Here is a 13,429-nt window from a genome sequence, read left to right as displayed (position 1 = left end):
GTGTAATGAAATTACACTTTATTAGACTTTAATCAACTCCAAGAATTAAAAAGCTCCACTTTAATAATTTACTTTAATAAAGTGACTTATAAACATAAAGGCAATATCAGATGAATTCATGCACATTTGACACAAAACCTGTAGATAGTTAGGGCATTTGTATGATTTTCTACAAAGTTACGGATATGTCGTGCATCCTCAATAATGTTACCAATCCAAAGCACATCAGAAGCAATGGATTACAATGAAAGGACAATGCAAGGTGTCCAAAACACTTGTGGATATTTAGCTTCCACAATCGTGCCAGCAGCCTTGCAAACAGGTGCATTATTTGCAATGATTTGCACACAAGAATCAACACCTACATATTGAATAACTTTAATCTAAGTTACCAGAATACGGATCCGTATATCCGGATCCGGATTCAGATACGGATCCGCCATTTTTTTGAAAAGCCAGGATCCGGAAACGGCAAGTACAAGCAAATATAAAATATTTTATAATTTTTAAAATTAAAATTTATATAAATATAAAATTAAAAACATAATTTTTTAATATGTAATTTTTATATACAATAAATAATTATTATATAAGTAATTCCTAAGGTATCATTTATAAATATTAATTAAATTTATATAAAAATAAAAAAACATATGGAAATTTTTAAATATATAAATTCAATATAATACTTTAAAAATAATTATTAAGTTAATCATAAGATAATTAATGTATCATTTATAAATATTTAAACATTAATTATTAGTTATAACTATTTATATTAAGCAAATTATTAAACTTATTTTAGAAAAACTATTTTCAAACTTGAAAATTTATTAAAATATAAACTTACTTTTTAAACTTTAAATAAAATATCTTCTAAATAAATAGAAGTAGGTTATAATCTTGACGTCAGATGTATTAAAGTTTATAATATGTATTTGTATTAAATAATATAAAGTTTATAATATATCTTTGTATTAAAGTTTATAATATATATTTGTATTAAAGAATATAAAGTTTATAATATGTATTTGTATTAAAGTTTATAATACAGTCAAATAAATTGTGGCCCGCTAACTCCCTCTTGGACTTCATATCCGCTCGTTCTTATCATTAGCGTCATTCACTTAATTAAAGTTTATAATATATTGTATTAAAAATAATACATTTCAATGTAAATTATGACGTCCAACAACTCAGTTTATTTTCGTGGAGGGATTTTTAAACCATTTCCGAACATTCGAAATTCACTTGAGTTGATATTTCTGTTTAAAAATTTTGTGCTGAATTACAGTTTTCTACCCATTGAGAGAAAATTTTCCGACATACAATATATTTATACACGGAGAGAAGACAGACGGATCTCTACGGATCCGGATCTGAATCCGTTTCTGATCCGGGGATCCAGCCATCAGGGTTGACGGATCCGGTAACATGGCAAGTTAATAAACAACTCACCCATATATTGTGCATCCTTGTATTCTCCAAGTGTATCCATTGCTTTCAAGAAAATTGGACCATTCAAGGAAGACACCATGAAGTTGATGAATGGGTGTCGTGCTGGATCTGTCCATCCATCAGAAGCAATGCTAACCCTAGATGTTGGCCATGATGCTTTAATAGGCTCAAGCATTTTTTGCACCTCTTTTTTTGTCTTCGTCAACAGTGTGGTTCTAAGCTTCTTTGAACCAGGAGGCACATACCATGATCGAGACCCGTGAGTTAGAGTTCAACACATCTCAATAAATAGAAGTGAGTGTGCAACATTAAAGGATATGAAGTTTTGATAGAACAAAAAAAAAAAAAGCAATGGTGGGATCAAGCTCTTCTCGTTTCTCTTTTTAAAAAATCTTGTCCATTGGACCAAGTGAAATTGCCTTTCTTTTTGCTGTTTGTCCCCCAATAGTACTCTCAAATGGAAATTTGTTGTTGCCTTTCCTCAAAAATGAAAGGGGGTCATCGTTCTTGGTTCTTTTTATTTTGCAGCGACATTTGCCATACCAACAGCGAACTCTTTTTTCATTTCTTTCCTCTTTCGTAAAGGAACTTGTGTACAAGCTCCAACTCCACAACCTAGTAAAGCCAACAAATGGCCCTTCACACGAAAATATGTGCTTGTGAAAGTATTGTGGCAAAAGTTGCATCTCCAATTCACATTGCCTCCTCCCTTCCCCTTGCTGTTTGGTCCATCCTCTTTTGTGACATATTTCCACAAGGGATATTTCTCAATGTTACCTTTAGGAGGAAGTCTTCCCTCAACATTACTTGAGGCAGACTTTGATGAAATTGGGGAGGAGGGGCATCTCCAATGGGGACATTCTTCCCCTTCCTTTGTCCCCTACTTGTTGCCCTTGATGGAGCAATGAATACTATAAAAAAAATAAACAAAGCATGTACAAATTTGTAAAAGAAATGCATATACAAATTGCTGTAATACACATGCAAAAAATAGAGAGGAGATGCACTTACCTGTTGCTTGAATCTCCTTGAAAACGCTCCAAACCCTTGGCTCCTTGCTCCAAACTTCTAACAACAAACTCACAGCTCACCTCTTGCAAAAGAAATGACACAAAATGATACAAAATAGAAGCATTTCCGCCATTTTATGGCCGTGCGGGGCCTGATTTGCCGAATTCGTGTTCGGATTTCGTGACACGATCCAGATTCGATTGTTGCCCATTCGGGCACGACATGTCACGAAATTCGGACACGAATTAGGTCGAATCGAATATGATTCGCCAAATTCGAACACGTGGCCCTCAAACAACGAATTCGGTTTCAGAGTTAAAAAGAAAAAAAGAGAGGCAATATTTAAAAAAAAAAATTGGATCAAGTTAAGAAGATAAGTATACTCCACCTCATACACGCTCAATGTCTTCATCAACATCGATGGTCAATTTTAATCTTTAATTAAAAATTGATAGATCTTGAGACTAAGGTGACTAGACATGGCAAACAAATTAAGGTGCTCCAGGATACATCAAAGAGAATAGAGAGTTAGTCTAAGCAAGACCATAATGAATTTAAAAGGGATCATGCAATACTTTCAAATACGGTGAATCTAAATCATAGTCAAGCAATGGTGATGTTAGCTTGTATTTGTGACAAGTTGAAGATTATACAGGATCAAATACCCTAGAATAATGAAGCTACTCAACATCTCAATTCACCTAATTCGTCAAACTTGTCAGACTCACATGAGAAACCTGAGTCTCCAAAAGCATTGTCCATACCCAATCAACAAAATAGTAACACGAATTTTCAAAATATGCACCTCTAGAATCAATTCTGAAATATGCAGCTTACGAATCAATACCCTCTCTTTACTCCAACAGTTTCAACATATCAACGAAGAGAAAAATTTGAACTCTTCGAATTTGACAGTAACGAGAAGTGCAGTGTTGCATGGTTCAATAAAACAGAAGAATATTTCGAGATTTACAGTATTGACAATGATATGAAAAGATCTGGCATGCATCCATGCAAATGGAAGGAAAAGCATATAAGTGGTATATGTGGTAGAAAAAGACGACACTTGCTATCAGTTGGAGGAAATTCAAAAATGCATTCTTTAAAGGGTTCCAAGGTGTCAAGGAAGAAGAGTTCTTCTCGACACTTACCAGACTTCCAAAAAAAGGACATGTGGACGAATGCACTCGAGAATGGGAAACTTTAGCTACTCGAGAAACTGGATCATCAGAAACTCCTCTTATTTAGTCATACATCATGAGGCTCAAACCCCATATCTAGGCTGAGCTTGAGCTTCATGACATCACTTCTATAGAACTAGCAAGACAGAAGGTAAAAAAAGTTGAAAAGAAGCACGAAAAGATGCAGTGGCCAAAAGTTGAAAGAGTATATTCGAGACGAAGATTTTCCCAAGCTGCGAACACAGATAACACAAAATATGTTCCACCACATCTTTGTGAAGGAGAAAAAACTAACTTGGAAATGCAAAGAATGAAAGACGGCAAGTGCAAACGTTGTGGCGAAAAGTGGAACCCTAAACATAGATGTGCTAAAGGAAAAGAGACCAAGAACTTGTATAAATGTGAAGCAATTAATGATTCAAACAGTGATAAATCAGATAGAGAACAAATCGAAGATTCTCCAGAATTTCCCCAGAACTAGATCACGAGAATAGTCTGCAAGTATCATTACCAGCCATGACAAGTATATCGCAGCCCCAGACATTAAAGTTAAAAGGACATATCAAGAAGAGCAATGTAATGGTTTTGATCGATATTAGTAGCACCCACAACTTTTTGGACTCAACTATGGCAAAAAGACTCATCATTTTCACATTTCCCATGCCCAACATCAAATTAGTTAAATCCCATAATGTCAAAATACAAATTCAAGACTATAATCTTGAGTCTTCATTCTACATTGTACCATTAGGAGGAGTGGATGTGGTCCTAGGTATCCAATGGCCTCAAGCCCTAGGCACTTACTCTGCCAACCATCAAAAACAATTTATAAAATTTAAATGGGAGGGGCAGAAATATAGGTTATATGGGTTCTAGCCACCTGAGAATCAAATTGTATCATCATCCTAGATGATAAAAATGATTCGAAAGGGAGCATCAACTTATGTAGTACAGTGTCATCAATTAGAAATGTTAACTTCAGATCTGGTCAACGAAGAAGCACCAAAAGTCCAAGAGCTAATTCAAAAGCACGAAAAAGTATTCCACGACCTTCCAATGAAGAAGCCTCCGTAAAGAACAATCGAGCATACAATAGAAGTCAAAGCACGATCAAATCCCATCAACATCAAACTGTATCGATATCCACATCATCAAAAAACTGAAATTGAGAGATTAGTCCAAGATCTTTTAAAGTGTGGCATCATCACAAAAATTAGAAGTTTGTATGTTGCTCCAGTTGTATTAGTTCGAAAGAAATATGGATCATTCAGATTATGCGTCGATTATCAAGGACTAAACAAAATAACAATTAAAAACAAGTTTCCAATTCTTTTTATCAGTGGAATGTTGGATGAACTACATGGTGCCAAATACTTCTCAAAATTGGACTTAAGATCAAGGTATTACCAAATCATATTAAGGTTGGAAGACATAGAAAAAATGACGCTCCGAACACATGAAGGTCATTACAAGTTTAAAGTAATGCCTTTTGGGTTAACCAATACACCAACATTCCAAGCTACTATGAATGAGTTATTCCGTCCATATCTAAGGAAGTTTGTGTTAGTGTTCTTTGATGACATTTTAATTTATATTAAAACATGGAAGGAGCACCTACAACATTTGGAGCAAGTTCTTACTGCATTAGAAGAGCATCAGTTCTATGCCAAGAAGTCCAAATGCACTTTTGGGAAAGAACTAGAGTAGCTTGGACATATAATATCCAAGGAAGGAGTAAAAGTAGATCCTAATAAGATCAAGGCTATAAAGGAATGGTCCAAACCAATTAATATCTCAAAGCTAAGGGGGTTTGAAGCATAAAAACTATGGCTGAAGCAAGAAAAACTGATAGCTTGGAAACTTGAATGTAAAAATACACACAGGTATTTGTAAATAATAATTTATTAATATATATATAAAATGTATAAGTGATGATGTTACAATGAGGACCCGCATTTATATACCTAAGCAGGTGTCCTTTCGTGAATGGGCATGTCTTTTAGACATGCCTTTTCAGTTAACTTAATGACTATTTAACCTAATTAATATTTGATTATTTAATATTTATATTTGTTTTATTTATTTACTTGTTATGGATTATATTCATAACATATCCCCTTCCTTCAGGGGCTTTGTCCTCAAAGCTATATTGTTGGCAATTGTCTTTGTTGTTGTCGTCTCCGCAGATATTAATTAATTAAATTATAATTATAATATATTAGTTATAAATATAACTTTATATAATAGTTATCAATATAACACTATATATATATATATATATATATATATATATATAATAATTTAATTAATTAAATAATTTTAATTAATTAAATCATGACATTATAAGATCATTATTATTGTGTTAATGTAATGTTTATTGTCCATTATATATTAACCTCGTCATATATATATAAGACCACCCTTATATAAGTTGTGAAAAAAACAAGTGATGTCAATCGTTTTAATTTTTTTTTAAACGGTGTGATGGTGAACCCTCGTGTCATGTCATTTGAGACCCGTCTCTTGACAACCACAAACACGTCCTAAACCCACGAGTTATCTCCGTTGACAACCCACGCAGGAATGATAGTCGTTGTTTGAACTGACGTAACTGGAGCCACTGGACAGGCCAGAACAAGTCCAAACAGGGGCAATGCCGACAAAGAAACTGTGTTGGCCAAGAACACGGTCTTGGCATCATTGAATGGATTGTTCGCCAGTCGGAACTGATAAACTGGCGGATGACAACAGCAAAGGAATGTCAGCTGCTACGTGACCTGGAGATCGTCGGTCTGCAAGAGAAACGTGGAGCAATCTCATCATTGTCGAGGGCAATCCCATCCTTGACTTCTTCAATATACGGTCGTGTTGTGGGTGTTGTCGATTTCACGGGGATTTCTAATCCAACGATTTTCCGATGGGATTTTAAAACGGAGATTCTGCAAGAGTTATAATCTGAGATTGTGCGGAAGTTTAATCTGAGGGTGTTCACAGGGCATCATGGGAGAACACCAGGCGAGTCTTTTACTTTACAAGCAACTGCATAATAAGAGCCTTCCACGTCATTGCTTTCCTTTTTCAGAGTCTCCAATTCCTCCCGCTCTGACTCCCACACCAAAGCAGGTGATGGAGGGATAGTCAGCGTGGATATGAAGCAAACTGAATCCCCCACTCCTATTATTCCCAAACTCCAGTCGTCAAAAGGATCTAACACTAGCTCCGCCAGCGACGCAGGGATCCGGGCAATTTCCTCCCACCAACATGAAGAATTTGAGGAGTTTTTACAAAATGTCCAAATGATAAACAAATTTGTGAGAATGTTGAGCGAGACCATTAAAAGCTGAGACCCGCATCTGATCACGTTGTACAAATGCACAAGATTACTCTCTATCAACGTTGGCAGTGGTGCAATCCACATCCGTAGTTCTTGTTGCAAGTTGAAAACCAGTGTCTTGGCTGCCAACTCATTTCTGCTTAGTACAATTCCCAGAGTGTAGAAAAAACCATCGCAAAAAATCAAATCATGTATTATATGCAGATGCGCTGGAATTACATCTCCCACGATCTCCCATGACTTTGCAGAGGAATCGTATATTTCAACCATGGTTCCGTTGGTGTGACTTGAAGGCCCCATTATTACCACATTATACATATCTGCTCCATTGTTATTGTTGGTAGCCTTGCCTTCCGAGATGGCCCACTCACCGATATTTGCAATGTGATCTTCATAAAGGTTGGGTTGTCTTTTTGACAACTTGCAATATATTACATGTTCATATTTTTTTGAAAGTTGTTTCTCCACAACTTGTTTCAGGCGACGTAATATGGCACGCCGCAATACATTGTCTAATATATTGCACCGAAAACGTTTGTCAAATGATCCCACAACATTTTTAGTTTTGATCTTAGCAATCCCAAGGTCATCCTTCAAATTTTCTCGAGAATCCTCCTCTTCAAGATCAATCGGTTTATGAAAATTATGTTGGGTGTCTTCCCTATCAAGTCTATCATTCTGATTATCCACCAAAATAGCTTTGTTCTTACACTCATCTTGACCTTGTCCTGCGACATAATATGGCAGGCCGCAATACATTGTCTAATATATTGCACCAAAAACGTTTGTCAAGTGATCCCACAACATTTTCAGTTTTGATCTTAGCAATCCCAAGGTCATCCTTCAAATTTTCTCGAGAATCCTCCTCTTCAAGATCAATCGGTTTATGAAAATTATGTTGGGTGTCTTCCCTATCAAGTCTATCATTCTGATTATCCACCAAAATAGCTTTTTTCTTACACTCATCTTGACCTTGTCCTAGAAGGAGATGACCTGCATTGGACTTGTCCAATATCATACCATCTATCCTCTCATAATCTACCACAACTTCAGTTCTAATTGTTGAACTCAAGTCTTTATCAATTTCATTAGTAACAAAAGTTTGAAAAACGTATTCTTTATCATGGTCAAGAATGGCCCTTGATACATATTCATCATTATCTATTACATTTTCATTTTCATTATCATCGTTTTGATCAACATCTTCTTCTCTTGCTTCACCTAGTTTCGTTTCTTCACTATCGTTATTATCTTCCTTATTATTGATTTCCCTTCGACATGCTTTAACTTCAGCATATGATTTTTCTAAACACTGAAATGCTTCTTGAATCTTACTAAATTGCTCAACGCATTCAGGACGTGAATGTAATGGCACATTGTGCTGCAAACAACGTTCAAAGACTTGTATCATTATATTGTTCAACCTACCATCCTCAAACAAATGACTCCATTTCAAGCTCTATACGGTTATGAACCTCTGAAATGGAAGGACTTTGCTATTATCGAAACAAAACTTCCAACTGTTAAAAACCAGTTAGAAGAAACCCAAAAAAGTCATCCAAACTCTTAGAGAAAATCTAAATAATGCACAAAATCGTATGAAGCAACAAGCTAACTGAAATAGAACAAAGAGAGAATTTGAAGTTGGAGAATGGGTATTTGTTAAACTTCAACCTTACAAGCAGTTGTCCTTAAAACAAAAGGGAAAAAACAAATTGGCACCAAGGTTTTATGGACCATACCAGATCAACAAAAAGATCAGCCAAGTAGCATACAGTTTAAGCCTTCCTAATAAAAGTCGTGTTCACAACATTTTCCATGTATCCTGCCTTAAAAAGGCACTTGGTGAACATCAATCAGCACAAACAACACTTCCGACTTTAGATGACGAAGGAAGGGTCATTCTAGAACCAAAAGGTATCATCTCCATCAGGGAAAAGAAGTTGCGATCACAAGTAATCAAAGAATACTTGATCAAGTGGAAGGACTTACCAGAAGAAGAAGCTTCTTGGGAGACAGAAGTGTTTCGTCAACAACACCTGTCATTACATATGCTTTGAGGACAAAGCATACTTTCAAGACGAAGGAAATGTTATGTAAAAATCAATTAGTCAGTAATTATTAGTTAATTAAGTAAACCAAGAGACACCCAAGGCAGTGTTTAAGCCAGGGGCCTCCCACAATTGTATCCATCATTCAAAGTTTATTAATAATATATATATATATATATATATATATATATATATATATATGTCTAATGTTAAGTTTATCTGCTCTACTAGCCCTAAGGCTCCAAGTTAGATTGTGGAAAAGATTCGACCTTATTTGGGCTCTAAGCTTTCATTTTGGTAAATTATTTTGCAGGAGGGTACTCAAAAAAAAATTATTTGATCTTGGGCTAAAAAGAAATATTTTGCTAATGAGAGCTTGTATTTTTAATTTGTACATATTGTGAATATTTGTAAATTATTTCTAACCCTTGTTTTATTTTTGTAGATCTTGGGGTTTTCGGGATTTTTTGATATTATATATATAACGTGGGTTGTCTAAATCTAGTTTTTAGTTGTAAGGATTTTGTGTTTAAAGACTTTTGGCACATAAAAGCCCCATCAATTTGAAGAAGTGAGTTATTTTGTAGATCTAAGGGTTCTTGCCCAGTAACTGGGGTTTTGAGGGGTCTTACCCATTTTCTAGCTAGCATTTTTATTTTGGAAAGGATTTTGTTGGGCTTCAAGGTATATACTATATAGGCCCTTATTGGGACCTGATCTACAAAACACATATCACCAAATCTAGACATTGGACCTGGAAGAGGAAGTTGCTAGCCTTAGAGGGTCTTTCTGCTGCAGCAACTGATGTTTTACTGGGCAAGTAATTTTCTGAAGTTGTTTTGCAGGTGGATTCTTGAGTTTGAAGGCATTTTTTGGTGTTTTGAGGCTAGTTTGGCCTAATTGCAAGGGCTAGAGACCATTGTTGGCCTAGCCACTGGGTTTAGAGGGCTTTCTATAGCTTGGATGTGGGGTTTTGGTGGTTGATCTATTTTATTTCAGCCTTACATTTGTGATTGCAATTGTTGGAAAGCCCACAATTTGCAATTCAAGACCAAGACTAGCCTCATTGGAGCCTTGGCAAGCTAAATCAGCCATTAGACATAGACCTAGAGGCCTTGAGGGTTTGATCTCTTTCCTTACCTTCTCTTTCATTTGTTGCATAAATCAAATCAAATCTGAACATTTTATTGCACACCTTGAATTCAGGAGAAACAAGCCTAGAAACACTCGAAAAACATCACATATTAATCTCAAGAACATTATAAGTGTTTTGGCTTTGTTTTTCATGCATTTATGTGAATAGATCTTGTAAAAAAGTTGTTGATCTCTCTGTTAACAATTGACTGATTTGAATATTCAGAGGTCTGATATAAATTTTAGAGATCTGATCTAGAGGTTTCAGTGGTCTTTTCCTAGCCTAACTTATTCTTCTTGGCATTAAAAATAATCCTTTCATACGGCCTTTTCTATCTCTGCATTTAAGAGTCCATATTGGCATATAATTGATTGTCATCTATTGGATAATAACCTACAACAATCTGAATTTTTGTTAGCAGTGGCAAACAAATCAAAGAATAAGCCAAAGTAACCCCTTAATAAGCTAATAACTCATATAAGGCATCATACTTTGATTATAGGGGTTTAATTCATCAATCTTGTTGATTTATGTTGGTTTGTCCTATATATTCTTGAGGTATGATATATATTTCAGAAATCTTATATAAGTTTGCAGCAGTCTAATGTAAGTGTTACAACAACAATTGCTGATATATTGCTCTTAAAAACTCATCTAAATAAGCCTAATACACTAAGAAATCATCGTTAAAACAGTCTGATCAGTCCCTAAAACCAAATTTTAATAAGCCTCACAAGTCTAAAGGTCATCTCTCTAATTGCTGAAGGTTTATTGCTGAAATAGTGATTGTTTTCAAGTGATTTTTGGGATTGCTATTGAGTAACTTGTTTGCTGTTCTATAATAGTGAGTTAGTGTAAAAGGAGCTCTCTAATGTCTTAAGTTGCATTGGTATCTAGATAATAGTATTGTCTTGATATTCCTCTTGCATCTTTGCATCATCACATTAGCATCCATTATTTATCACTATTACCAATCTCATTTTGAGATTGTCTCTATTGTCATCTAATGTGCTTCATTGGTTTATGATATAAGTGGTAACTTGCCTAATCACTGAAAAATTAATCATTAGATAAGGTCTTGTTGACATAATTGATAAGCTTTAATTGGAATTGTTAGCCTTGTCCCATTAAGTGCTTCAGTTTGATCTTAAGTAACATTAAGTAGCACAATAATAACTAATCTCTTGATAATTGCGCACTTCTGTTTCACTGCAATTGTTTATCTTGCTTCACTTGAGATAGTTTTTCAATTACTCTTTATGTGCTTCATTTAATTGCTCTCATATTGAATATCACTACAAGAGCGTGAATTTAAATATTTTATCTTATTGGAGTACTTAATCTAATTAATAATATGATTGAAGCATTACTTCATCTTACATTTGCATTCTAGCATTAGACTTGCATTTAATTGATTTACCTCCAAGCATAAGCTTGGTTGAAAGACCCTTAGGACCACCTTTCTCACCTAGCCTGTGAAGTCTAACCCTCTTTAGTGGTTAACACGGTGACCTTGCAGTCGTTGAGCCATAGTCTCTGCAGCGTCGGAGGCATCAGGTGGTTAGAACTCAAGGGGACGGATCGTTAATCAAGCCATAATTTTCTTTCCCTTGGTTTCTCACCACAACCTACTCTACAAAGTAGCCTCAAAACAACTAAGGGAAAGGATTCATCTAGTTAGGCATATAATCTAAAATAAACAAAGATCTTGCATATCACTTGTTGCATTTCATATAGGATAGCAAGGCATCTTAAGGCAGCAACTACTCATCCAGTTACTTGGTAAATAATTTACATTAAGCAAGTATTTGACTCCATTAACGCACTGGTCTCTCAAGATAATCTAATCTAATCCTTAAACTCGCTAAAATAACCATGTTTCTAGGCCATTCAGTTGTGTCTCCCGGACTTGTCAGTTTCTGACGAGTCTTTCCATCTTCACATTTCATACAGAGTACCCACCATAGCCTGTTGTAGGGAGACAACGAAAACGGAGAGGTCAGGGATCAGAGTGACAACCCCCGGCCTAATAGTTGTCGCACCTCGCCTGTATAATTTGAGTGACAACAAGATCCATGAAATCTGAATATGAATTCATTACATTCTTCAAATTGGTGATCATAGGTGTCACCATAGGCTTACAATCCTCCATTTGAAACATCTTCAAAATCTCTATTGCATACTTCTCTTGTCTAAGGAAAATCTTCCCCAATGATTGCCAAGCCTCCAACCTCAAAAAGTAATGCATCAAGCTAATGCCCCTCATCTCAAACTCACCTGTAAAATCTACCTTGCACCCTGCTATGAGCTTCTTTGCACCTATGAGAAACAAATCATCTACGCAACTGTGAGAAACAAATCATCTATGTAAACAACCAAAATAAGCAATCCCAACAACTATGAAGTACAAGTTGGGATTTGCTTCAATACTAGTGAAGCGCATATTCAGCAAATATCCAACAATCCTAGAAGACCATGCTCTTGGTGCCTGCTTGAGTCCATATAAGGCTTCCTTAAGCCCACACACATAAGACTCCTTCCCATGTACCTCAAATCCCTCAAATTGCTCTACGTGCACCTCTTCCCCAAAGACTCCATTACAAAACAATTTATTTGCATCCATCTGTTGTATCATCCATAACATGATTGAAACAATAGGCATCACCACTCTAACAAAAGTGTACGTAGTGACCAGAGCAAATGTCTGCTCCTAGTCCACACCATTCTGGCAGAACCCTCTCACCATAAACCTCACCTTGAACGTCCCAATGCCACCATATGCAGTACACTTGATCTTAAAGAGCCACCTAGGATTAACAACAAACTTCCCCTTTAATCTCGGCATAATATCCCACACATCATTCTTCATGATGGAGTTGTACTCCTTCACCATAGCATCTCACCATACTTGTTGATTTGTTGTCTCCTAAAAATTGGTGGGCAGAGAACCAATGATGTTTCTCATCGGCGACATATAAGTTGAAAAGTTCTTCAGAGACCTGCTTGTTGACCACTCAAGTGTCAACCACTCTATGAACAGAGTATAGTCCAGAGCAGTCAAAATTTTCAGAGCTTCATCATTACCATGCAACTTTTGGTCATCATATTGAAATCCAAATTCTACAGCCTTATGGGGCCATGATCTCAAAATGATTCTAGTATGTTTATAAAGCCATGTAACACCTATAGGTAACTTAAAAAAAATTCCAGAGAGTTTTCACTCTAGCAAGTTTTTTTCCCTAGCTAATTATTTGTGTTT

The 13,429-nt window shown here is 35.7% G+C and overlaps 1 protein-coding gene across 8 annotated transcripts in view; it reads right to left on the bottom strand.

Annotated features, from left to right (window-relative positions):
• THO2 overlaps window positions 1-13,429 on the bottom strand; it is a 323,352-nt gene that overhangs the window by 40,631 nt on the left and 269,292 nt on the right. The gene's annotated exons all lie outside the window — the stretch shown is intronic.

This window comes from Pinus tabuliformis, chromosome Q, assembly GCF_031772625.1.
Source record: "Pinus tabuliformis cultivar Carrire ecotype Pingquan chromosome Q, CPIR1, whole genome shotgun sequence".
Classification (NCBI taxonomy): Eukaryota; Viridiplantae; Streptophyta; class Pinopsida; order Pinales; family Pinaceae; genus Pinus; species Pinus tabuliformis.
This window is presented reverse-complemented; position numbering and strand designations above follow the sequence as displayed.